At 52.8% G+C, this 27,033-nt stretch overlaps 1 protein-coding gene across 10 annotated transcripts in view; it reads left to right on the top strand.

Annotated features, from left to right (window-relative positions):
* The window catches only part of NAP1L4 (nucleosome assembly protein 1 like 4), a 1,556,420-nt gene that overhangs the window by 34,799 nt on the left and 1,494,588 nt on the right, over positions 1-27,033 (top strand). Inside the window, exon 1 of one of the 10 annotated variants that reach the window (XM_069624145.1) lies at positions 2,592-2,791. The exons of 8 other annotated variants lie outside the window; for them this stretch is intronic. The gene's annotated coding sequence lies outside the window, so the exon portion shown is untranslated. Of the gene's footprint in view, positions 1-2,591; positions 2,792-27,033 lie in introns of those variants that run through there. One more of the 10 variants, XM_069624149.1, reaches the window with a different exon arrangement.

The raw sequence follows: 27,033 nt of genomic DNA, 5'->3' as shown, positions 1-27,033 counted from the left end.
CTACAAGGTTTATCTGGATAGCATGCAACCTAAGATGATGAGGTCATTGTATGCCATGCTTTGTATGGGTATTGTACCTGTGGCTACGCTAAAAAAAAAATGAATGGTAATGGCGCCATCTGTTTTTGTCCAAATGTCATCGAAAATCTTAACCATTTCATGCTCATTTGTCCGAGTGTTCTTTATTCCTAAATGTATATGGTATGCTTTTTACAAAACTTTGTAATGTTTTGCTTCCTAATTCATGTCATATCTTGCACAATTGTTTTTTGCACAGAAACCTTGCTATTTGCACATAGCCGAACAAGTCTTTTATGCTCTCATATATATATATATATATATATATATATATATATATATCTATTTGTATTTTTGTCGGTTCGTGTCTTTTGTTTATTAATACTGCACATTTTATTTAATTTTAGAAGTTTATTTTGGAACACTCAGTTTTAAATTGGTCAGTTGAATAATTGTACTTGAGGATTGTTGGCGTTTTAACTGTGTTTTGTTTTTGTGGCCTTTCAAATGCCGAAATAAAGTTATAGCGAACAAAAACATTTGTCACAGTGAAAGCCGCTGGGACACCCACAACATAATTTAGAAATAGTCTGTTTCATGTAGACATGCTCATGGCCGGTATATTCATATTATGGTTGAGGATGGGTGGCTTCATGAACAGAAGTCAGCTGCAGGTGCTATTCCCTATAAAGGAATACATCTTGTAGGACTAGTGAAAGAAGAGTAAGGTTTTGTATAGTAATGTTTGACCAAATATTTTGTAACCATGTAATGCCATACTCCCTCAGTGGGAACACACTCGGGGAACCGAACAAGTAAACGTGTGGCTGTGCTATGTAATGCACTGTTGAGGGAATCTTCTTCGGATAGATGGGCCATGCATGTAGAGGTCCCTTAAAAGGTAATTTTTCTAATGTGGACGTCAGATCACAATTGTAGCACTACCACCAAGTGGAGACCTTGTCCATTGGGCAGGCTACCATGTCAGGAGATGTGTCCTACATAGTCTTAGTTCTTGACTTTTTTTCTTGCCTCCAATACTTCATCTGTGTACCCTGGTTTGACCGTAAATCCATGAAGACCGGCCACTGTAAATTTGAAATGGGGGCTTGTTAGATGTTTTATTGATAACGCATACTCACTTTACAGGTAAAATATAGATGAAACATGTGTTGGGATAAAAATTATAGTTAAAACCTGTATATACGAAACTTAAAAAATAAATAAAATAGGAATGGTACGTCAGTCTAACAAGTCCATAGGGTTATGTGGAGAAAAACAGACAATGATTTGACAATAGACCAGATATTAAACGTCTTTCAATCTCAGATGTAAGAAAGCAGATTAGCAGAGAATGTAAGTGAAATGTGGACAAGAAAGCGAACATCGTTGAAATGGGTATCTACTGATTGGTGCATGGATTCCTGTGAAAATTGCATGCTGTTTGTAACGTAAATAAAATGTTACGCTTGACAGATGCAGCAGGATTTTGCGTATGGTGTAATTTCTCCAAGATGTAGAAAGTGATTTGGTGAGGCAAAAAATTAGTTTCAAGCAATGAAAATGATGACACTAACGTAAATAGAGATCTATTTCAGACAAGAGCGTTCAGGTGTCTAGGGCGACAAGTGATTGTGTGCAAGCATTGAGTTCAGGCCTTGAGCCAGTGGCCGCAGGCATCCCCAGCCAGGGTTTTTTATCCGGTTTGTGCTGCCAGAGCATTCAAACTTGCCATGACCACGTTGGACTTCACATAACCACAAGATGGCCACAGGGAACATCAGTGGGTCGCAGTGAGTGCATCGAAAAAAATTGCTGCTCCATATAAAACGCACTTCTAAAACATTGTAAATGTGCTGCAGAGCGGCTGTGCTGCTGATTCATGGAGAATGAGTACAGGTGGTTCACCATTATTTTAAACCCAGACACCCTGGGGAAGAGGTCAGTTTCACCCAGAATACCTGGAGAGACTGCTCCAATTCCGTCACAGTAACAATAACCTAGTACAATTATGTGGTGTCTTTGGGAATACAAATATAGCTAGTGACTTCCTAATGTGGGCAGCAAAGGGTTTCATAATCATTGCAAAGATTAAGAGCGATAGTGGTCACCCCTATTAGCCCTACTGATTGAAAAAAAGGGTCAGCCATTATCGACTACACGTGCTCTAGAAGACTGATGTGCTACCCCGATCATCATCTTTATAATGGTGTTCTTTGATGAATCCAGGGAATTCGTCCCTTCTCCCCAAGGGATCCACCCCCTTTGGGATTGGGACTAGCAAGGTGAGCCCGCTACACTATATACTTCCTAGGGGACAGGGCAGGCAGAATTGCCCTGGGAGCATTGCCCCTGCCCCCTTAAGGGACAAGGCATCCCCTACCAGAGATGCTTCCATACATCCCTATTGTACTGTTTCCCAACTGTTTGTAGGTTATAGGACCTCTGAACCATATCATGATTTGCAGGGCCATTTAAAGGAGTTTGACTTGGTTTCTGACACTGTGTTGGACTCTTCCCCTACCTGAAGCCCAGGACCAATGATGTCTTCTCTCTTGTTCAAGGGAGGAACTGAAAAGACTTGGAGCACACAAAGCGGCGGCAAGTGAACCAATCCGTTGCTGGAGTTGAGCAGTCTGCGTAGCGCAGAGGAGGGGCTTTCCCTCGCAACAACCTAGAGGCACTACCACTTTGGAGGCATGTTGGATGGAGAGCCTGCGGAACACTGCAGAGCCCTGGGAGATGGTGGAGAGCAGGAAACTGCTCTACCGAGGTAGGAACCAGCTGCTGCCGGAGCTGTTTGACGGCGTCCAGCGGTGCCAAAGTCTGTCCAATAGAGGCAGGGGTGGGGGGAATGGGGAGAGTGGGGGTAACGAAAGCGGAGACCTGATGGTCAGTCGTGGTTTCGCATTAGCTGAAGTTGGCAGCTACCCCGACACACTCTGCTGCATGAAGAATGGTTTGCGGCCAGAGAGAGGGGAGCAGGTTGAGGGCAGAAAACCCCAGAAGAAGCCTGCAAGGGGATGATCTTGAGAATATCAAATGCATAACTCATGAGGGGTGGACATTAAAAATATACCTGAACTGGGGGGAAACCAGGAGCAGGAGCCCCTGAGAGGCCAAGTGTGAAAATACCCCAGTAGGGGCTGATGCACCATGAAGGTGTCCTTGAGGGAGTGATAGGAGGCCATCCAAGGGGAGGGAGTCGGAGATGCAAACAACACGAAGGCCAGGGAGGCAAGCAAGCCTATGCAGGGCAGAGATTGAGAACACCTCGTAAGGGGGTGGAGGAAGACAGAGAAAAGAGCAGCTTGAAGGGTCTGTTGGATTAAGCTGAGCTAAGAGAAAAATACTATATCCCATGTTATCAACAGGCATTTTGAAGCATTAACATTTTGCTAATATGACACCTTTTTATCTTTATATTCATAAACCTACGCTCCAATTGAGCGTATAGGTCACTGCAAAGGGCAGGTGCTTTGACAGAAACCAGAACACAGGTTTTGATTATAATCTATTTATATGAAACTGCAGACCATGAAGGACAGACATTGTTCTCTAAACTGTGTTCTTAGTCTGCCAGAAAGAGCACCCTGTGAGATGAGAAATTGTTTCTGTTCAACTGCTGCTGTGTTTTGTGTCTGGAGAGGGAGATTATGCATGTATTGTTTTTCCTAGAATTTTAGGATTGTAGCAGTAATAAGATGTACAATTCGGGGACTATCATTTTAACAAAAAAGTGATGCTTTTTCATTGAATGCTTGCTTGCATTGCCTAAAAGTATTTTTCAGAGTCCCTTTGTGTGCATTCATCATAAAGTTGCATCTGTGGTGTGTTCATACCCAATGTGTTGGGGAACATTTTCCACAAATATAATCTGTTTGAAGCCACACATCTTTGTTACACAACGGTTTTGGTATGTGTTCTTTGTTTTTAATGTATGCAATGTTCTCGTTGCTTGGTGCATACTATTTACACTTTAGCTGAGGCAAATTATTTTAAAACATTTTTACATTAAAACTTTATCGCAGGCACAGACTAGTATTAAATGTCTAGTTTAAACGTCCTTTAAAACATTATTTGGAGTCCATGTGGTAAATGCTACTATAAATGGCTAGCGGCAGCAGGGCTCTTGCTGAATGGTGAGTGAGTGAGTGATTATCATTCGACCAATAACGGGGGTCATAGCCTCTTTCGAATCTTTACGACTAGACTTAAAACATTAAAAACCTAGCTCTCCAGCCAGTGCAAGTGCCGTTACAGAACAACTATGAAATGGTTGCATTTTCAAATGAAATGGAAACTCATAAAAGCATGTCCCTGTGGTGGCCATTAAGATATGCATTTCCATTTTTATGTAGAGCTTCCTACAGGGTTCCTCCAACCTCTAAGCACTGTGATTATTATTAGCTCAGTCGATAGCCTTACATCCTTCAAAAGTCAGTTAACTAACTCTGGACAGCCAACATTTGACTATGAGATTAGATGTACATTTTAGCACCGTGGACTGGCCTCTCTGCGCTATTGTATCAAAGCACTGGCATACCATTAAGCGCTGCTAGTTCAGTAAATGAGGACCTGCATTAATCATCGACGGAGACAATTCTGCTCTCAAAACCTCAAAACGCATAATAGAAGTCATGTTTCTAAATCTTCCTGTCTCTACTCCCCACCCTCTACAACTCATCCAGAACAGGACTGCAAAACTTGTCCATGGCCTCAAGCCCAGGGATCGTATCTCCCCAGCTCGGATATCTCTACATTGGCTCCCAGTGGCGGCAAGGATTAAGTTCAAGACCCTCTACATTGTCCACAAGGCTTTCTGGGGCCTGGGCCACTCTCTCTTCCTAAGCATCTCCTTTCTCGAGCTCTCTGCTCATCCACCTCAAAACTCTCCGAGGGTCAGCCGCTTCTCCAAGCAGAGAGTTGGGGGCGGATAATTTTCTTTGGCTGGGGCCTCCCTCTGGAATAGCTTCCCTGCCCCTCTCAAGCTTGAGCAGAACCACCTTCAGTTCTGGAAGCAACTCAAGACCTTCCTCTTCGCTTCCTCTTTCTCTCTTCCTCTCCCCTGCTGATAACCCATCTGTTCCATGTACCTGGTTTACCTGGCCACCCTCTGAACTTCGGACCAGGTCTCTGCCTGTCCAGTTGCACCTCACACTGCCTCCTGGCCCCCTAGCACTTGTGGTCGGTATCTGTAACCCTACAGTCCACCCATTCTCTGCACTTATAAGCCACCTGTTGGCTGCACTCTGCTACCTGCACTTCTCCCTCTCCCCTCGCTTGTGCACTTCTCCACTCCCCCTACCCCCCTTTTTGCCCCCCCTGCCTGCGTGATCTGAATGACACAAGGCCTAGTAAGATCGTTGTTGTTTACCCCCTCCTTGCCTTGTTGCGCCTAGAAACACTTGTGTACGCGTTATAAATGCCGTATCGTATATTCTGTTTGCGTTTACTGTGTAATTGGGCAGGTTTGTGTGCGTTTTTTTTATCATTTTTCAATATATACAGAAGAGTTCAAATGTGCAGACCTTTTGTAGAAGAAAAATAAAGGACCCATTGATTAACTTAGCCTGTAATATTAACATCTGCTTCTGCAACATGCTGTGTAGAGTGGATGGATTTTCTCCTCCCCTCCCTATAACTTGGCCTATCCATATACCGTATCATTATATGACAGAGGACTCTGTTATGAATGTAAAGATCTTTGTATTTAAGGCATCAAAGTATCCCTCTGGCATCAGGCCACCATGAGGTCTGTGCAAGCAATGCATATGGGGCTGCCCAGTCGTGGGTGCTAATCGGGTGTCCTGTTTAAGACTAACGTTGAGCGTATTTATTGTGTAGCGTTTGCTAATCAATACATACTGATGACGTTCTTTAATGATGTCAAGGAACAAAAAGGTATACGTCATGGGGTGGGGCTTTTATGGGAGGAGATATGTGGATCTTACAAATGTGATCATTGTTCCAGAATGTTATGATTGAGGTTGTGTTCTGACTTGCTAGTTAGTCCTTTTTGATTCATTCTGTGATATATTAGAGCAATGTACATGTTGTGACAATTGCACTGTCCTTCGCAGCATACTGTCGCTGCTAGGTTGTTAATGTATTACTTGTGATCAAAACGAAATATATTTTAAAATAATCCACGCTGGAAAATGCCATTTACTCCCCTACAATTTCCCATCAAAAATGAAAAACTGAGCGAACGCTGTTAGTCCTGCAGCACATAGACCTGCTGGGAGATGGCCTCTCCATGTTGTGAAAGGGTGTGTCTGTATGTAGCTAACCTGGTCCCTGCAAGAGGCATGTGTATCCCAAGGGATGCCAGATTATTGACAAATGCTTGACGCAGGGCTTTTACCTCTGAGTCGCACATGTAAAAAGAAATGTTGCTGTAATCCTTTTATCCTTAGGAGAATGAGGGCACGTATGGTGGTGTGGCGGATTCTGGTCAAGCCTTATCAAGTCACGACTTCTGACCTTTTAAAGGTGGTACTTTCAATAGATTGATTGCTGGGGGACCACGATGGAGGTGTTGTGCTCCAGTCTTCAACCGATAAGACCTACAGAACGTTATAGCCAAGGTGCCAAAATACAAGCAAATTATGATGATATAAATGTTTGGGAGCAGTTATGTTCTGAAGTTAAAGCTTCAGACACACACACAGGGTAATTCATAGAATTTCGCAGAAAAGTGTCGCAAGCGGCTGGCGCAGTGTCCGCGTGCGATTGTCTGCGCCAGGCACGTGCGCTAAAACCGATTTCCGCGCACAGCGTATTCATGGATTTTAGGCTCCCAAACCAGCCGTGGCGCAGAGTATCGCAGCGACCCTGCAGCAGCGCCAGTAACGCCCCCAAGAACGCCCTCGCGCAAGGAAAAGCCATCAAAATCGCTAAATCATCGCAAAGGGCTGCGCTAACCCTGGACCAGTTTACAGGGCTGCCAAACAAGGAACACAAAGCGGGTAACGTGCATATCAGGGGTGCGCGGGAAGTTCAACACGCGATTGTCCAGGGAACGTGTATTACAGGGGTACGCGGGAAGTTCAACACGCGATTGTCCAGGGAACGTGTATTACAGGGGTACGCGGGAAGTTCAACACGCGATTGTCCAGGGAACGTGTATTACAGGGGTACGCGGGAAGTTCAACACGCGATTGTCCAGGGAACGTGTATTACAGGGGTACGCGGGAATTATCACACGCGATTTGGCAGGGTACGTGAATTACAGGGGTGCGTGGGAATTATCACACGCCAATTTGCTGGGTACGTGTATTACAGGGGTGCGTGGGAATTATCACACGCGATTAGGCTGGGTGGGTCCTCACAGGTGTTCCCTGTACACCCTCCACGGCCCCTGCAGGCAGCCCACAAAACAGGGGACTACCCTGCACACCTGCTCATGTCCCCCTGCACCCCCACCCCCCAGCCACCAGGGGCACCCACCACCAGGCCCCCACCCATGTCTCCCACCACCCCCACCCCCCAGCACTGTGGGGCACCTGCCAGCAGGCCCCAACCCATGTCACCCACCACCCTCCCCCCCCCCTCCCCCTCCAGCAGTGCAGGGGCATCCTCCACCAGGCCCCCACTCATGTCTCCCAGCGTGCTACGTGTATTTCAGGGGTGCGCGGGAAGTTCCACTCGCGAGTAGCCTGGGCGCGTGTATTTCAGGGGTGCGCGGGAAGTTCCACTCGCGAATAGCCTGGGCGCGTGTATTTCAGGGGTGCGCGGGAAGTTCCACACGCGAATAGCCTGGGCGCGTGTATTTCAGGGGTGCGCGGGAAGTTTTACACGCGACTTCAGCAGGGTACGTGTATTTCAGGGATGCGCGGGAATTCTCACACGCGATTTGGCTTGGTACGTGTATTACAGGGGTGCGTGGGAAGTTACACAGTTAGGCTGGGTGGGTCCTCACAGGTGTTCCCTGTACACGCTCCACGGCCCCTGCAGGCAGCCCACAAAACAGGGGACTACCCTGCACACCTGCTCATGTCACCCACCAGCCCCACCCCCCACCATCCAGGGGCACCCTCCACCAGGCCCCCACCCATGTCTCCCACCACCCCCACCCCCCAGTCACCAGGGGCAGCCCCCACCAGGCCCCCACTCATGTCCCCTATCACCCCCACCCAGTCACCAGGGGCACCCTCCACCAGGCCCCCACTCATGTCTCCCACCACCCCCACCCCCCCCCCCAGTCACCAGGGGCACCGTCCACCAGGCCCCCACCCATGTCTCCCACCACCCCCACCCCCCAGCAGTGCAGGGGCAGCAGGCAGTCAGGCAGCAGCAGGTGGGAGCGTGCTCGGGCTCTGGGGGGCAGTAGTTCGGCCTTCCGGGCAGGAGCGTGGTATTCCGTGTGCGTACGCGTGGCCAGCTTGGTACGGCGTGATTTTGCACGTGAAAATCCTGCACGTCAGCGTGAAAACTGAGGAAAGGCCCAAAGCGCGTAAGCGCGTCTGTGACGTGACCCGCACAGGTGTTTCCCACACAGCACGTGATGACAGAGCACACGTGGAAAGACTGCACGTCAGAGTGTAATCGCGTGTGATTGGTGGAAATGGCCCTACACGCAGAAGTGACAAAGCATGTAATTGGTGGAAATGGCCCTAGCGCGTACACGCCGCGTAAGTGACGCTGGACGTGTGGGCCTGTATAAAAGGTACGTGTAGAACACGTTTTCCTTGTACGTGCTTTTCGTGGAGAGCGAGTGGGTGAATTCTGTACTTCTTGTCGTTTCACACGCGATTTACTTCACGGCGTTTCAAGTTCGTATTCCCTGTTACCTCTGACAGCTTTTTCTCTTTTTTCTCTTTTACTGGTTTACCTGGGCCTGTTCCCTCAAACAGTGCTCCCTTCTACTGTTGTCCTGTCTCCTCAGACAGCGTACAAATCTTCTTTTGGCGGGGGTGTTGCCAACCAAACGTGCTCCTTTTACACGCTCGTTTACCAGGCAGACGGTGAGTCACGCACGTATCTAACATCAGTGCTTGCCCCGTGTGTAGCCTACCCCTTCAGAGGTCATTCTAGGCTGCGTGTGACACGCATACGTTCATTCTTGTGTTACTGGGTGCCACAGCGTAGTGCAGGTGTTTCTTTCTGCACACGTGGTCTAGGAGGGGTTGCGTGCACGTCATCTCCCTTTTTTGGGCCTCCTGTGCGTTGCGTGACCCGTCATCTTTCCCCAGGGGTTACATTCAGCCTTGCTAGAGGACTAGGGTACAATTACCATCTGGTACCCAACCCCTTTGACCCCCAATTGCCCAGGACAATAGTCTACATCCACTCCCATACGCACATTAACATCAGTGCCATGGCTGGGAGGCGAGGATTCCGTAAGGGTGGCAAAGGTGGAAGAGCCACAAGTGGTGGCCGTGGTGGATCCGGTAGGGGACGTGAACGTTACTTGCAGGGTGAGCCTGTCCCCCCATGTGTGGAGGACCAGTCACGGGCACCCCCCCCCCCTCCCTCCCATTGAGGCTGATGTGGCTGACACCATCCATGCTCAGCCCTTGTTGGACCAGCCCATTGTGGCACCAGACCTGGCTGACTCCATGGCTGACTTCCAGGTCAGCAGGGCTACGACACGTGGGCTGGTGCACGTTGATGCCATCATGCCACGTGGATCTGGGGCAGCAAGGTCATCTGCTGCGCCAAGGAGGCAGGGCGGAGAGGCTGCAGGGGCAGCTGCGGCTCCATCCACCCCAGCCCTCACACACCCAGCCAGGACAGTGTCGGTCCTAGTCCATGCTGCTGACATTCCCCCTGACACCATCACACTAGAGCCAATGCCTGCACCAACTCCCATGCTGAGTGTGCAATCCCACACTCCTGATACAGAGTCCAGCAGGGCTCCTGCCCCTAGTGTCCAGAGCGGCGCAGGACACTCAGGATCACCACCACCTTCCAAGCGGAAGAGGAAGAGTGTTCGTCCGGCACAGGCTGATGCCCCAGACACGGCTACACAGTCCGGCCCGTCCAGGAAGCCCAGCTTCACGGATGACGAACTGAATGCACTTGTCGAGTATGTGTCCGGACATGACAACGAGATGGTCATTGTTGCAGGATCCAAGACCACACCTGCACAACGCCAGGCACACTGGCAGACCGTTGCGGACATCGTAAGTGCCCTTGGAATCGTGAGGCGCACAGCCAATGATTGCTATAAGCGCTGGAATGACCTAAAGCGCAGGGCAAAGAGTAAGCTGGCCTCAAGTCATGCCGCAACTCTAGTGACTGGAGGTGGGTCTCCAGTAGTAGACATGGAACTCACTCCACATGAGTCAGTCGCTGGGACCTACGTCATGGAGGAACAGATCCAAGGCGTGGGAGATCTGGCTGATTACGAGGCATTGTCCGGTGAGTGCACATGCATGTGTGTGTCATCCATGTGCATGGTGTGTGTGTGTGAGGGCTTCTGTTTGTGTGCCAGGTGAGAGTGTGTGCGCCTGAGTCGTATGGGTCAGCCATGTGCTTCATGCAATCCTTCCTGCGCAGCTGCATTTGGCCATAGCAGTATCCCTTCTGCCAACAGTAGACATCTAGCACAACTGCACGCCAGTTGCCCTTGAAGTGTCACCTTGACACAACATATTTGCTTATTTTTGCATGTCGCTGTCCACTAGTCACATGTCTGACATGGGTATGGTAAAGTGGAGTGACTTTGTTACCTGGATATCATTTGTACACACATGTCCCTGTGCAATTGGACCATTTCAGACTGGCAGCTCCAGGTGAAAAATCTGACCTGTTAGAATTAGAAAAGCAATTACATGCGGGAACTGGACTGAATGAATAGGTGCTGCCCTCCTCTCCATCTTCACTCAATAGCAATGGTACATGCCATCTGTGTGATGGCATGTGTGTTTCACCTGGCAATCACAGGCCAATGTGTGATGCCACTGCCAGGCAGCATGCAGCAAATGTGTTCATCTTCCATCTTGGTGTCATCAGTGTGTGCCATTTGCCTGCACTTCATACGCAGTGAGGGTGCATGCATGGGAGGGTTTTAGTCATGTGGGATATGTGTCAATCAAGTACTGGTTCTCTTGCTTCTCAGCCCTCATTGTGTGCCATGGTGCTAATGCCTGTTTCCATTTCTTTGTTTTCATGTCTTTGCAGGGGAAGACGCACCTGATACTGCTGGGGTTGTTGAGATGGTGCAGACCCAGGAGGGGTCCGAGGGCCGACCAACCACCAGTGAGGGACGTGGTGTGGTGGTGGGGGAGAACCCACAAGTGCTGCAGGTCGTGCTCTCAAGGGGTGTCTCTGGCTGCACCTCCCTCGAGCTGTACTCAGGTGTTGATTCGGATGAGACCTACGTGCCGTCGCAGGTGAGTGTTCCAGGGAGGGATTCTGTTCTGTCCCACCCACCTGCACCAGGGTCAGAACCCTCCATGGGGATGTCAGTGTTGGCAGCTACGCCTTCGGTGGTTACGGATGCAGGGTCACACTCCGCGACATCTGATCCTGTTCCTGGGCCAGCAGATCAGAGGGGGAATGCAGTCCTGCAGCCTCAGGCAGTGCCGGCACAGCCCCAGACAGGTGTGGTGCCCGCCGACGTGGTGGCCGTACGCCACCCGGCAATACCGCATGGGAGCAATCCATTTACGGTATGGCAACCCAACAGGCTGCATCATCCGAGATGATGGCTCAGGCCATGGATAGGGTGGCCACTTCCATTGTCCCCCCAGAAAGGCTGATGGAGCGACTAGAGCAGGCAACCGACTCCATCTGCCAGTCACACAGGGAGGACATGTTGGGGTCCAACAGGGACAGGCGGGCGGCACTGGCGACTCTGCAGGAGGCCATCTCCATTGAGTCCCAGGGCCACAGGGAAGCCCTGAGGCAGGAGCTCCTTCACCTCAGGACGACTCTTGTTGAGCTTGAGGCTTCTACACACCAAAGGACAGAACAGCAGCTGGAGCGTCTCACCCGTACGCTCTCAGCTGAGATGCAGGCAACGAAGGCGGAGGTCCGGGCATCCCGTGAGTTGTTGCATGGGGACCTCTGCACACTCATCCTCTAGAACCAGACCTACCACACCCGCATGCTTGCAGCCATGGAGGAGCAGACTAGGGCCTTGCGTGGGCTGCCTCCCATAGTGCAACCACCTCCGGATGCAGCTGCACAGGGTGATAATAGCGACAGCAGTGATACTCCCACAATAGGGTAGCCGTGTGGGCCATGAGCCCATGGAGGTGTTTTATCTTCCCAGGATCCACGCAGGTGGGTTCTGGTGTGCATCCTGTCCTCGGACCTCCTGGGTGGCCTCCCCAACACCCCCCCCCCCCCCCCCCGGGCCCATCAATGGCCATTTTTGATTGTTTTTTATTTTTATTTTTATTTCTTTTATTCCCAATTTTTTTGGGACGATCTGTTGGCTTCCGTGGTTCCTGTGGGCATACGCTGCATTGTGGCTGGGCACATGCAGGCTTGTAATGTATTTGGTTCCGATGCTTGGGTTTGAGTCACACACACCCCTCCTGCTTCCCGTTTCCATGGGCTTGCAAAGGGTGTGCCCAAGTGACAGTGAATTACACAGTGACGTTGGACTCCCATGAGCTGTGTGGGCAGTCTGTAGTCAATACTGTGTATACATTCCTAGTGCATATTGCTGTTGTGTTGTACACTGCATGTTGCATTGATGTGTAACTCTTCTTCTGTGTCTACCACCCAATTTGCAGGTCCCTTCCTCATGTCCACACAAGGACCTCTAGTCTGGAGATGGGGTCCATGTTGGCAGCAGTGCACCTACAACTCTACATGGCTCCAACACTGCACAGTTGGTAGTGGTGGGAGTGCAGGCATTTCCAGTTGGTGAGACTACTAATATGTAACATTTGTGATGTCATGTTAATGGTAGTACGTGCTCAAGTATGTTGTTGGTCCGGCATTGCTGTGAGCATTTCAGGTGTTGCAGGTTTCTAATAGGGACACTGTACATAGTGAGACTGATGTCATGTTGTGGGGATTACATTGTTTACCTGCAATTAGCATGACATGGCACGGTGTGTCGTGTGGCGGTGCTGGGGTTGGGTTGGCTGACATGGCACTGTCCTCTTGTTGCATTTTGCAAGTGGGTATTCATTTTAGCTGCTTCAATGTGTAACTTCACAAAACTGCATTGGTGGTGTCTGTGTGGGTAGGGATGCACACATTGTGACACTTCCAGGTGAACAATCTCAGGCTGATATGGTATTCACGGTTCATTCTCCAGACATTCAGGATCAGTGTCAGGTTGAGTCATCATTGATTGTCAGATGGAATGTGCCAGGGCAGTGTGCACTCCACCGGGGTGTGATTTCTATGTGAAGTAATTAGCCACTAGCTGTGTACGGGCTGCCTCCCCCCGTGCCCTTCCCCTCCCATGCGCAGCGGCTGTGCATGTGGTTGGGGATGTGGGGCCACCACCATGTCCACGGCCAGGCCCCGGCGTGTTGCAACGTTGTGCAGGACACATGCTGCCACTATGATCCTGCACACTACCGGGGGAGCGTATAACAGCTGCCCGCCAGAACGGTCAAGGGAGCGAAAGCGTGTCTTCAGCACTCCGAATGTGCGCTCCACTATGCCCGGGGTCGTAATGTGGGCTGTGTTCTATCTTACCTGGGGTGGCGTGGTGGGGTTCCGAATTGGCGTCATCATGTGGGGGCTGAGAGGGTAGGCACTGTCCCCTGTGGAGGTGGTGATTGGTATCATTGGTGGGGTTGTGACCTTGCTCAGTATCCAACATGCATGCATGTGCAGTGGCATACATACTCACCAAGCAGCCATGTATCGCCATGCCGCCCAGCTTCTAGGTCCCGGCTTAGGGTGGACATTCGGTAAATGAAGCTGTCGTGGGTGGAGCCGGGATAGTTGGCATATACTGAGGTGATGATTCCCTTGGCATTACATGCTACCTGCACGTTGATGGAATGCCAGTGCTTGCGGTTCCTATAGATGTGCTCAGATGCCCTGGGGGGACGTAGAGCCACATGGGTGCAGTCGATGGCACCTAGCACTTTGGGGAATCGTGCCACAGCGTAAAAATCCAGGGCGACAACATGCCTTTCTGCAGGTGTTCTGGGCAGGTATATGTGCCTGCGGACTGATGGGCGTGCAGTGATGATGTTCAAGACCTGGTGTAGGCAGCGTGACTGGGTGGCCTGTGACACCCCACCCACTATGGCACTTGTCCGCTGAAATGATCCAGTGGCTAAGAAGTGCAGTACATTGAGGACCTTCTCCAGGGGGCTGAGTGCTTGGGAGCACAGGGTGGGTGATGTGAGGTCATCCTCCCACTCACTCACCAGGTCCAGTATAATGTGTGGTGGAAACCTGTACCTCCCATACACCTGGTCATCCGGCATCCCGAAAAGGCTGGTTCTGGGTGTGAATATTCTGGCCCTGACTATCCTCCTCCTCCTCCTCCTCCTTTGGTAGACCACAGCCACTGCTGCTAGGAACGGTATGTTCATCCTGGCGTCTGAGCTTGTTATTGTTAAAGTCCGCAAATTTATGCTTTGCGCGTGTTCTAGGCGAGCGTGTGACCCGCGCACCCCTGGAATCCAGTTCCCAGTCCAATAGCGTGTGGAAAATCACACGCACCACGGGATACAGCGTGTGACCCGCGCACCCCTGGAATCCAGTTCCCAGTCCAATAGCGTGTGGAAATTCACACGCACCACGGGATACAGGTTCGCTGACGTACTTGCGTGTGTAAGTGCCCGCGCACCCATTAAATACACGTACATAGGCCAATCGCGTGTACGCGCACTTTTGTCCAATTACACGCGATGACACTCTGACGTGCAGTATTTCCACGTGTGCCCCGTCATCACGTGCTGAGTGGGGAACACCCGTGCGGGTCACGTCACAGACGCGCTTACGCGCTGAGGGACTCTGGTCCAATAGAATCGCGTATGCGTGCTGACGCGCTTACGCGCTAAGGGCCTTTCCTCGGATTTCACGCTGACGTGCAGGATTTTCACGTGCCAAATCACTCCGTATCAAGCTGGCCACGCGAAAACACACGGAAGACCACGCTCCTGCCCAGAAGGCCGAGTTACTGCCCCCCAGTGCCCCGAGCAGCCTCCCATGTGCCATCTGCTGCTGCCTGCCTGCTGCCACCGTGCCCTGCCATTTGGTGCCTGCACATCAGCCATCTGCAGGGGTCCAGTTGCTGTGTCCACCCCTCCTGGAACTGAAGACTCCCGACTGGGATTACATCGCTCCACAGCCCAGCCCCAGGACCCAGTTGCCCACCCACACCTGCCTCTGCGGTTGCCATGTCGGGCACTTCCACATCTGGCACCAGAGGCAACCCCAGGGCAGAGGGGCACCAGCTTCACTGCCACCGAAGTTGGTGTCCTGGTGGAGCATGTCCTGGGGCAGTATGATGCCCTCTTTGGATCGTCCCGCGCCAGCAAGGAAGGATGGCAGAGGATCTGGGCCGACTGTGTGGTTGCCATCAACGCGGAGGGGGTGGCAACCCGCGACGTCCTGAAGATCAAGAAGCGCTGGGAGGACTTGAGGTCCAGGACCCTTGTGAAGGCCCGGCGCCTCGTGGAGGGGGGCCGGGGCCGCATGAGTTCCATCCAGATGAGGGTCCTGGAACGCGTACGCCCAGCGCTCCACGCCCAGATCCTTGAGAGGGAGGCCCGTCTGGAGTTGAGCGGTAAGTGTCCAAGCATTACTGTGTGAGACAGGGCATGTTGCGGTGTGCTGGTTCTATGATACTTGCCTGTATGTGTGCCATAGGCCATGTATGCATGTATGTGTGCAGGGACATCATGGTAATGCATGTGCGACCAGTGATGTGTGACCCACATGGTTGTTGCATGTGTTCAAATGCCGCATGGGGAGCCCTATGCAGATTTTGAACATGAGAGCATGCCAGTCTCTGTACCTGGACATGGGTGGGGGTGAGGGATGGGTGCTGATGCCAGGTACATATATGGTAGCCATGTCTGTGTGCCTGACCTGCGTGTCTGTGACTTGTGCATGCCATGGATGCATGACACATGTGTGTGACAATGCACAGATTCAGTGAAGCAGCCAAATTACCCTTGTATCCGCTGTGTTTGGTGTGTTTGGGGCCAGATGGATGTGACTGAGGTGAAGTGTGTGCATGTGATAGGCATGAGCCATGATGCATGTGAGTTACATATCATTGAATGTTTCTAGAGTCCATTGGACATGCATGGAAATGTCCATGGCATGCACCATGCCTGTTACTGTGTGTGTTTTGCCTGGACTGACCCATGTGTTGTGGAGGGACATGATGGAAGTGTACTTTGACAGTGGTGCTCATCTGCTATTGCTTCCTGTCTAGGGGACCATTGTACAGTGCCCTGATGCTTGTGTTCTTTGTCTCCCTCTACGCAGTTGCTAGTGAAGAAGAGGGCGGAGACGGCGCTGTGGAGCAAGGCGGCGGGGATGCCCCCACGGCTGCAGCGGAAGGGGTGGGTGAGCCCCCACAGGGGCCTGCTACGGTGGGAGACGGTGAGGAGCCATCCAGGTTGGTGGTTTGCACAGAGGAGGAGGAGGCCGCCACTGGGGCACACATGGGGCCTGGTGGGGGCATCCCTGCTGGTGCAAGTGGTGCAGTCCAGGGCCAGGGGCAGGAGGCAGCACAGGTCACCGTGGAGGGGCCTGTGCATGTCGCTGTCCCTGACCCTGTGAGTGCACCACCATGCACCAGCAGGGATGCCCCGTCCCAGGCCCGTCCGCAGGTAGAGGGGATGTCCATGTCACCTGACTCCCCTCCACCTGCGGACGTGGGAACCCCTGGCCGTGCGGAGAAGGTCCTGATTGGGGTCGCGATGCGCACGGCTGTGATTCGTGATGCTGTGCGTGCTTCCCGGGAGGAGCACGCACGTCATCACGAAGTGCACCGTGCCGACGTGGCCCAATTGGGATCGGCCATGTTCGAGGGTTTCCTGCATGTGTTGGCCAATGTGGCGGCCCTCTCCTCCTCTGTGCAGGCCATCCACCAGTCGTTCTCCTTGCCGTCTTCCAGCCCAGATGCCACCAGGGCCCCCTGTGGACCTGCCCCGACCAATGCAGCCAGCTCAGTGGGGATCCCATCCCTGCCACAGTTGGGAGTCGGAGGTCCAGCAGGGGTGGACAACACAGCAACTGGACCCCAGCAGATGGAAGATGTGACGGCATCATCAGGCAGGGCACGTGCACGACGGCGTCGGTGGTTTCCATCAGCCTGGATGCCGTCGTGCTGGCAGAGGCAGTGGCGTCGGAGGCAGCAGCGGGCTCGACGTGGGAGGCATCATGGCTCGGGGCCATCAAGATCAGAGGGGCAGGCATCGGCCGGAGGGCAGGGCAACCCTGGGATGGTGGTGTCTTCCGTGTGGGAGCAGTTGGTCCAGCGGATAGGTGCGGAGCGGCAGCGGGTGGAAGAGGAGCGGCTCGCCATGGTCAGGGCGGAGTTCTCCATGCGTCGGGCGTTGAGGCGGGCTGAGTGCCTCGAGGAAGCTCGCAGGGAGTTTGAGCTGGACATGGGGTTATCCCTGCGAGACCTCGGGGCCAGGACAGAGTCCCGCCTCCAGGACATCGACATGGAGTTCGATGATGCCCTGGCCAGCAACATCAACAAGTGAGCCGCAGGACTTGCCCGCTGCCTTTGTATATAGTTATATAGTTAGTTAGTGTTAGGTTTCCTTTATTTGTTTTTATTATTTTGGACCACTCGGACAATGGCCACTTTTTTGTATATATTTTTTTCATTAGGTAGTAGTAGATTTCCTTTATGGTGTTGGGCTCATGGACCCTGGTACATTCCTGTATTTAGTTTGTTTTTTGAAGGAACATTTTCTTTTTTTCATTATTGTGTTCACCATGTGGAAATGGTTTTTCATTCTTTTGCTTCTACTTGATATTGCTTTGGTCAACATTTGTTTTTGTATTCCTTTTTTCGTTTTTTGATTTTTACTTTTGTTCTCCAACATGGACCATTTATTTTGTTATCCACATAGTTGTATGTTTTTGTTTACTTATTTTTAATCTTTAATACATTTTTAATTTTTACTTCCACTTGTGTTATTTTGTCTTTGGTTTCATACATGTCATGATATGGGTTTTGACATTCACTTGCAGCCATTGTGTGTGTGACGGACATGTGTTCATTTACATACTTGCCATTGGGGTTGTCATGTAATTGCATTCACTATGTGGGTGGATGCAATCCTTGCCTGGGTGTTTGTGCTGGGTATGCTGCCCATTACTGCCATGATTGTGTATCGTCAGGACCTGTGGGCAGGGGGACATGGGTGGGGGCCTGGTGGAGGCTGCCCCTGGTGACTGGGGGGGGTGGGGGTGGTGGGAGACATGAGTGGGTGCCTGGCGGAGGCTGCCCCTGGTGACTGGGGGGCTGGGGGTGGGGGTGGTGGGAGACATGAGTGGGGGCCTGGTGGAGGGTGCCCCTGCACTGCTGGGGGGTGGGGGCCTGGTGGAGGGTGCCCCTGGTGGCTGGGGGGTGGGGGTGGTGGGAGACATGAGTGGGGGCCTGGTGGAGGCTGCACCTGGTGACTGGGGGGGTGGGGGTGGTGGGAGACATGAGTGGGGGCCTGGTGGAGGCTGCACCTGGTGACTGGGGGGGTGGGGGTGGTGGGAGACATGAGTGGGGGCCTGGTGGAGGCTGCCCCTGCACTGCTGGGCTGTGGGGGTGGTGGGAGACATGAGTGGGGGCCTGGTGGAGGGTGCCCCTGCACTGCTGTGGTGTGGGGGTGGTGGGAGACATGAGTGGGGCCCTGGTGGAGGGTGCCCCTGGTGGCTGGGGGCGGTGGGTGACATGAGTGGGGGCCTGGTGGTGGCTGCCCCTGCACTGCTGGGGTGTGGGGGTGGTGGGAGACATGAGTGGGGCCCTGGTGGAGGGTGCCCCTGCACTGCTGGGGTGTGGGGGTGGTGGGTGACATGAGTGGGGGCCTGGTGGAGGCTGACCCTGGTGGCTGGGGGGTGGGGGTGGTGGGGGTGGTGGGGGTGGTGGGTGACATGAGTGGGGGCCTGGTGGAGGCTGCCCCTGCACTGCTGGGGTGTGGGGGTGGTGGGAGACATGAGTGGGGGCCTGGTGGAGGGTGACCCTGGGGGGTGGGGGTGGTGGGTGACATGAGTGGCGCCTGGTGGAGGGTGCCCCTGCACTGCTGGGGTGTGGGGGTGGTGGGAGACATGAGTGGGGGCCTGGTGGAGGGTGACCCTGGTGGCTGGGGGGTGGGGGTGATAGGGGACATGAGTGGGGGCCTGGTGGAGGGTGCCCCTGCACTGCTGGGGTGTGGGGGTGGTGGGAGACATGAGTGGGGGCCTGGTGGAGGGTGACCCTGCACTGCTGGGGTGTGGGGGTGGTGGGAGACATGAGTGGGGGCCTGGTGGAGGGTGCCCCTGCACTGCTGGGGTGTGGGGGTGTGGGGGTGGTGGGAGACATGAGTGGGGGCCTGGTGGAGGCTGACCCTGGTGGCTGGGGGGTGGGGGTGGTGGGTGACATGAGTGGGGGCCTGGTGGAGGCTGCCCCTGCACTGCTGGGGTGTGGGGGTAGTGGGAGACATGAGTGGGGGCCTGGTGGAGGGTGACCCTGGTGGCTGGGGGCTGTGGGGTGGGGGTGGTGGGTGACATGAGTGGGGCCTGGTGAAGGGTGCCCCTGAACTGCTGGGGGGTGGGGGTGGTGGGAGACATGAGTGGGGGCCTGGTGGAGGGTGACCCTGGTGGCTGGGGGGTGGGGGTGATAGGGGACATGAGTGGGGGCCTGGTGGAGGGTGCCCCTGCACTGCTGGGGTGTGGGGGTGGTGGGAGACATGAGTGGGGGCCTGGTGGAGGGTGACCCTGCACTGCTGGGGTGTGGGGGTGGTGGGAGACATGAGTGGGGGCCTGGTGGAGGGTGCCCCTGCACTGCTGGGGTGTGGGGGTGGTGGGAGACATGAGTGGGGGCCTGGTGGAGGGTGCCCCTGGTGGCTGGGGTGTGAGGGTGGTGGGTGACATGAGTGGGGGCCTGGTGGAGGCTGCCCCTGCACTGCTGGGGGGTGGGGGTGGTGGGAGACATGAGTTGGACATGGGTGGGGGCCTGCTGGCAGGTGCCCCACAGTGCTGGGGGGTGGGGGTGCAAGGGGACATGTGTTGGTGTTCATTAGTTCAAGGAGACATGTGCCTTTGCTGGGGGGCATACCCATGTTGGGTGGGCTGCCTGCGGGACATGACCAGGGATGCAGGGTAGTCCCCTGTGGTGTGGGCTGCCTGCAGGGGCCGTGGAGGGTGTACAGGGTACACCTGGGAGGACCCACACTGTCAAATCACATGTGGGACTCCCCGGCACCCCTGAAATACACGTACCGTGCAGAAATCGCGTGTAAAACTTCCCGCGCACCCCTGAAATACACGCGCCCAGGCTATTCGTGTGTGGAACTTCCCGCGCACCCCTCAAATTCACGCGCCCAGGCTATTTGCGTGTGGAACTTCCCGCGCACCCCTCAAATTCACGCGCCCAGGCTATTCGCGTGTGGAACTTCCCGTGCACCCCTGAAATACACGCGCCCAGGCTATTCGCGTGTGGGACTTCCCGCGCACCCCTGAAATACACGCGTCCAGGCTATTCGCGTGTGGAACTTCCCGCGCACCCCTCAAATTCACACGCCCAGGCTATTCGCGTGTGGAACTTCCCGCGCACCCATGTAATACACGTAGCCCGCTCCCCCAGGCCCGATCGCGTGAGGAACTTCACGCGAACCCCTGTAATACACGTAGCTCGCTCCCCCAGGCCCGATCGCGTGTGAAACTTCACGCGAACCCCTGAAATACACGTAGCCCGCTCCCCCAGGCCCGATCGCGTGAGAACTTCACGCGAACCCCTGTAATACACGTAGCCCGCTCCCCCAGGCCCGATCGCGTGAGGAACTTCACGCGAACCCCTGTGATGCACGTACCCTGCAAATCGCGTGTGACACTTCCCGCGCACCCTGGTATACATGCACACGTATTTTTTGTCAGCGGGTGTCCGTGTTTGTGGGTACCCCTTTGCACGTCATTTTTCCTGGAGGGCCACAGTATGGGACATTCATCATGGCAGTATATAGGTGCTATTTATTGGCGCACCTTTTGGCGCACATTTCTTACAGCCGCAGAGACGCTACCGCCTCCTTTCTTGTGGCGGTCGTGTTTGTGCCTGTGCGCTGGTTTGAGCGTGCGCTTTTTTCCCCTATTCTATTCCATGAATACGTGTTGTAGGCGAGCGTGTGGGCGTTCCGCGCACTTGTGCCCTGTACTTCCCCCGTGCCGCCCACGTTTTGGCAAGTTGTTCCCCATTCCGAGTGTTACGCCAGTGTTCCGCCTACTTTTGTTGCGTGCGCCGCGCTATGTGCGAATTTCGCTGTGGCCTGTGCGATTTTCGCTGTGACCTGGCGCACGCTGTTAGATGGCCTGTGCACCAACGTGCGCCGCGCACTTTTTTATCGCACATCCGCTGGTTTTCTCGCGCACGGCCTTCCATGAATCGACGTGCGCTGCTTTTCGTGCGATTTTCGCACTTGCACTGCGATTTTCGCTATTCCACTGCGATTCACACGTTTTTGCCCACTTGCGCCGCGCTAATTATTCCATGAATCGGCCTGATAAGCTGTTGCCCCTATGCTGCACTCCTTATGGGACACAGTCCCCGTTGTTTTTTTGGAACCTCATAAATCCAATCCAACTCCCTATAGGAGAGGTTTCGGGCCACGAGAGTCAACTATGTGAGTTTATTAAGATGCAATCAACATTCACTGAGTTTACTTACTATTGATATAATCAACAACGTATGTTAAGACACTGTCTATCTTCTCGTCTACAGACAGGAACCACAAGACTGAGACAAGACAGAGTTTAGGCAGATGGAGTATTATGTTTTGCGAAAAGCGTTCAAATTTGGGACCACGCTATTATCTAATAGTGTGGGAAATCATTAACAAGAAAAATAGTATATTCACCATTTCTGAAACACTGACAGTAATATAGTTGAGCTGAACAACAGTACTCACAAACACAGAAATATATTCAAAGGTTTATAAACAATACAATATAGCATATCTAATTAAACGAGGAATTCATTTGTGGCTGAACAGAAAAACCACATTGACTTAATTGTCCTTCTGAGCAGTATAATTCTTTCTGCTCAGAGCTTCCTAAATACACTCATATCAAACCAGGTCTGCCGACGCGTTTCGGATTAAACAAAAATCCATCTTCAGGGCGGGGTGTGTTACAGTTTCAAAAGTGTTCATTCATAATTCCTAAAGAAGGTAAGGATAAACTAATTAGGCCTCTATGGTAACAGATTTCTCAAGTGAAGCGTAGCACTAACCTTAATTCCTGTGTATGTAGAAAATACGGGTAACCACCTGTGTGGTAAATGTAAAAGAGTGCATAGTAAGTGTTCATTATAAATCACAAGTCATATCCTCAAGTGATACAAATGAGACCTAATATACTCACCCGGAAGGAAGACCAATACCTCTCCCCAGGTGATGTAATGGTAATAGACTGCGATTTCCAGTGAGCAATGGCTAAAGGCAAGAAGAGATCAAATGTGTACCATTAATGTGTTGTAAATATGCCTCCCAGCAGTTGTTGAAGCTTTGGACTTTAATGGAGTTAAGGGGTAACTAAGATACTTCCATTGGTAATTTGTGTACTGATGTTGAGAGTAAAGTGAGCTACCTACAGTATGTACACACGTGGATAGTATACTGCAGAACAACGAATAGGGCATACAACGTAGTGCAGACCATGACTCACTCTAAATACTGCGCTCATCCCGAGTTACTGGACCAAAATAATATCCGTGACTGAAGCGAGACCCACCACTCATGCGGGTTAAGAATTTCATACTAACGTACAAATAGCCCTGTCTCCCGTTTGTTGGAACACTGACTTAATCTCTAATAATATAGCTACAAACTGTGTTCAGTACCCGTCTCAATGCGCACAAAGCAGTGAATGCTTGGGGTATCTCAATAAAGACACTCCCCATTAGAGATCACGTAACTCCAAGGAAGACCGAGTAGCCCGTCGCCAAGACGCGCTGCTCGTTTACTTCCTGTTTACATGGTCGTCATGGAGGCGGTGCGCATGCGCGTCTCGGCTCCTGACTTGCATCTTGGTGTGGGACTGGGCGCCTGCAGCATGAAGCTTGCAGTATGCCCATCCATAAAACATCTTCTCTTCACTAAAGTAATGCCCTGGTCTAAGCCCCAGCACATTAGATATGGAAAATAAGTCTAAATGCCGTAGTGTCGGAATCGATCTGACTGTTGCGCGCATGTGCGTTCCAACTTTCCGCTGGCACATAAGTGTGTGCGTGTCCATAATTGAAACATAAAATAAGTGTGGGATTAAGTTGTTGTAAAGAAAATGTTGGTCTTGCAATGGAGAGTGTACACTAAGGAGGTAGCAGTGTCACTGTCCCCACAGGTAAATCGAGGTGAGGGGGCCTCATAAAGTAAGATTAAGAGCTGGAGGGGGGCATCAGTGCAGTAAAGAAACCGTGTGGTGCCCCCACCTACCGCTATCACCTGGAGTGCAATAACCGAGGGTAAGGGAATTAAGGGCGGGAGGAGGAGCACCTGTCAGTAATCTACTGCACCGGGCCCCAACCTCCTGCTAGGTAGTGATGGTGACCATCAGGTGAGTGTGGGGCGATCCAAGATCCCAGTCACCCCTATACACCCAAAGGTCACCCAATTAGTGGTATGATATCACAATCAATCATAACAAGATACATTATTCACGGACCTCGGTGAGGCCGCTAAACATGGACAATATTACATGCACATTATGTCCATCTTGCGGTATGGAAACCGCTCACATTCTGATCAGTCAGAAAACTGACTGCCTGTTACAAGACTCGCATGATATTGATTCTACTACGAACTCCCGGTGCCTACGCCTTTCACAATCTGTAAAATCACAGTGAACCTGACGGTTAAACATATCGCTTGCCTTCAAGACCCATAATCACAAGTATCAAGTAAACTCAATTTATCACCAGGGCTCATGCTTCAGATCTGGCCTCAAGCAATGTTAGGGAGAATTCTCTCTTTAGGCTGAATTTCCTAACCTAGTGAGTTCCCCCAGCAGCTTTGCTGGATTTCTGGAGTTTGTTTTTTTCCTCCTGCCAAGAGTGAGACTCTTTTTCTCCCATCTCTTGGACATGATTCATGGTATTCCTTTGACTGGTAATGTGTTTTATGGGCTATGGGGTCCTTTACTCCATAGGGTCTCATGTGTTTTTCCTATGTGTGTTACACAGCACCCTCCGTGCAGGAACACAGGGGTGTCATAGTGACACCCCACCATAGACTCCATACCCTGGGACTGACTACTGTCTCCCAGGGCATGTAAAGTCACCATTGGCTTTACTAGTCCCAAATTATTAACAGAAACCAGTACAAACCATCATATTGTGGACGTACTGGTCGGGGGCAATTCGATTGCCCCAGGGACTGTTAGTCGAGGGGGCACGTCTCCGTCCCCCCTGATTGAGTTTTGGCTGGTGGCAGTGGAAACTACTTTTTATATTCGACCGCGAATATTTTCCTATGGGATTTTCCCATTGTTCGAGGCTACCAACTTTAATTATTTTATTCGAGGGGTTTGGGTCCTCCGACGTATTCCATATCCATGACAGGTAATGTCCACAGCTGTGCTGCTTCAGAATAATCTTTGGCGTCTGCGTCGATGACGTCGATGCGCCGTCCCCGAGGACCTCCTCCGACAGCCGACGTCACCCGATGTGATAAGTAGGACGCACGACGCCCATAGCCTCAGTTCTGTTTTTTCCGCGAACGTGTTCGCTTCGTGAATATCGGTACGCCTCGTTGGAGTTGCGGTTTTCTTTCTCGGTTTGTTTGTGGCGATGTCTTTTTCATCTTCGACCCCCACGTCCGGGCTTCAAGAACTGCGGGGACTGTGGGTCCAAGATGTCAGTCACGGACTCGCACGACACCTGCCTCTGGTGCCTCAGGGAGGCCCACGATACGGACGACTGTGTCGACTGCCTGTCGCTCACTGCGAAGGCCTTGCGAGAACGCAAGAAGAAACTGTCGGTAGGTCGGGTGTCTAAGCCTCGGAAGTCGAGGTCTGCGGGGCTTTCGACCGATGACTTGAGGGGTGACGCTCCCCGTCGTCGTCGGAAGTCCGGTGGGTCTCCTTCCAGGAGTCGGCCTCGCCACTCCTCGGAATTCCAGGAAGCGCCGGCATATGTCGCCTTCCCCGTCCTCTTCCGAGGACACCGCCCGTTGGCTGGTCGCTTATCCCTCTATGTAAGCGACACCGGAGGAATGGGCTTCCTTCGGGAAGCAGATGCTAGCGATTCTGGAATCGCAGGGCACCGGTCCGTCTGCGCCTCCGAGTGGGGTCGGTCGGCACCGGTCGAGAGACACCGCCCGTACGCCTTCGGGCTCGGGTGGTCGGCACGGCTCGCGGGAGAGGTCCTGCTCGGACAAGGGTAGCCGTTCTCGCCATGCCCGTTCCAGGTCCCGGTCCTCGACGCACTCGAGACAGCGTGATCCTGTGCCGTCTTCGAAGAAGACGTTGACGCCTGTGGCGCCGAGGTCGTCGACCATTACTCTCTAGGTTCCGTCTTTGAGGGGGTCGTCGATGCCGTTGGCACCCAGGCTGTCCAGAGACCCGCTCGGAGCTCCGGCTTCGAGGACTGTGTCGACGCCGCCGATGCTGGAGGCGTTGCAGCTGACGTCGATGCCTTTTCTATCCGGCACTGCTTTGGTCCGCAGAGGTCTTCCTCTCCCCGCCTGGAGTACATTTCAGAGGGTGATGAAGGCTCTGATGGCGGTCTGGTTCCGGTTCCGGTTACGGTTCCGGATGAACTTATCTTGGGCCATAGTCAGTTTGATGACCTGAGGCAGTCACTGCATGATGCCAGTGGATTGGACACCTCTCCGGAGGTCGAGTTTTGTCGGCCGGAGCCTGGCACTCATGCCGATTCGTCATATCGGCGCCTTATGTCTCGGGTTACCGAGTACTTGGGTTGGTCGGCTCCCCCAGGGGAGTTTGTTCAGGATGATCTCACGGACATCCTTGATCTCGGTCCACCCACTGACCCGGTTTTGCCTTTTCATATGGCTTTGCAGAGAAGGGTGGCGGCGGCTTGGACTGCTCCGGAGAGTCTCCCGGCACTGGGCAAGTCTTTGTTGCGAAAATACCGTCCAGCCTGTAGCAACCCCTGCTACTTGTATAGGCACCCCACCCCGGAGAGTTTGGTGGTGCAGGCGGCTACGGCCCCGGCAAAGCAGGCGTCGTATCCTACCATCCCTCCGGATAGGGACGACAAACGTTTTGACGGTTGGGCGAAGAAAGTGTTTTCTTCTGGGGGTATGGCGCTTCAGGTGGCCAACTCCATATGGGCCTTGTCTCGTTTCACGCACACTCTGTGGAACTGTGTTGCATTAGCGGCTGATCATGTTCCCGAAGGGGACGAACGGGATAGTTTCCTTGCTATGGTTCAGGATGGCAAGGATGCCATGTGTGAGGCCCTTCAGTCGGATTTGGACTTGGCGGATTGTGTCAGCCGGTCCATGGCGGCGAGCACCGTAATGCACAGGTTTACGTGGTTGAGGAAGTCTGGGTTCGCTCCTGATGTGCAGTCCCGGCTCCTCAACATGCCCTTTGACGGTGAACACCTTTTTGGCAGCAAGGCTGACGAGAGCCTTGAGAGGTTGCAGACCTCCAAAGCTGCAGCAAAGTCGTTGGGCGCTGCAGTTCGACAACCTCCGCCTTTTCGTCCTAGGGGACAGCAATGGAGGGAGTTTCCTTTCGCTATTACTCGTCCTTCAGTAAAGCGAGAGGAGCTAGCATTCAAAGAGGCAATCGTAAAAGTGCCAGAGGTGGAAACAAGGGTACTCTGGGTGCCAAGTCTGCTCGGCAGTTGCCTCTTTGCCCTCAGGCAACACCGCAGCCACTACCACTCAGTCATGAGGCCAGGTCCCATGGTTCACCGGTTGGGGGAAGGCTGGCGCAGTATCTTGTAGAGTG

The sequence above is a fragment of the Ambystoma mexicanum genome, chromosome 11 (assembly GCF_040938575.1).
Source record: "Ambystoma mexicanum isolate Mex_15411 chromosome 11, UKY_AmexF1_1, whole genome shotgun sequence".
Lineage (NCBI taxonomy): Eukaryota > Metazoa > Chordata > Amphibia > Caudata > Ambystomatidae > Ambystoma > Ambystoma mexicanum.
This window is presented reverse-complemented; position numbering and strand designations above follow the sequence as displayed.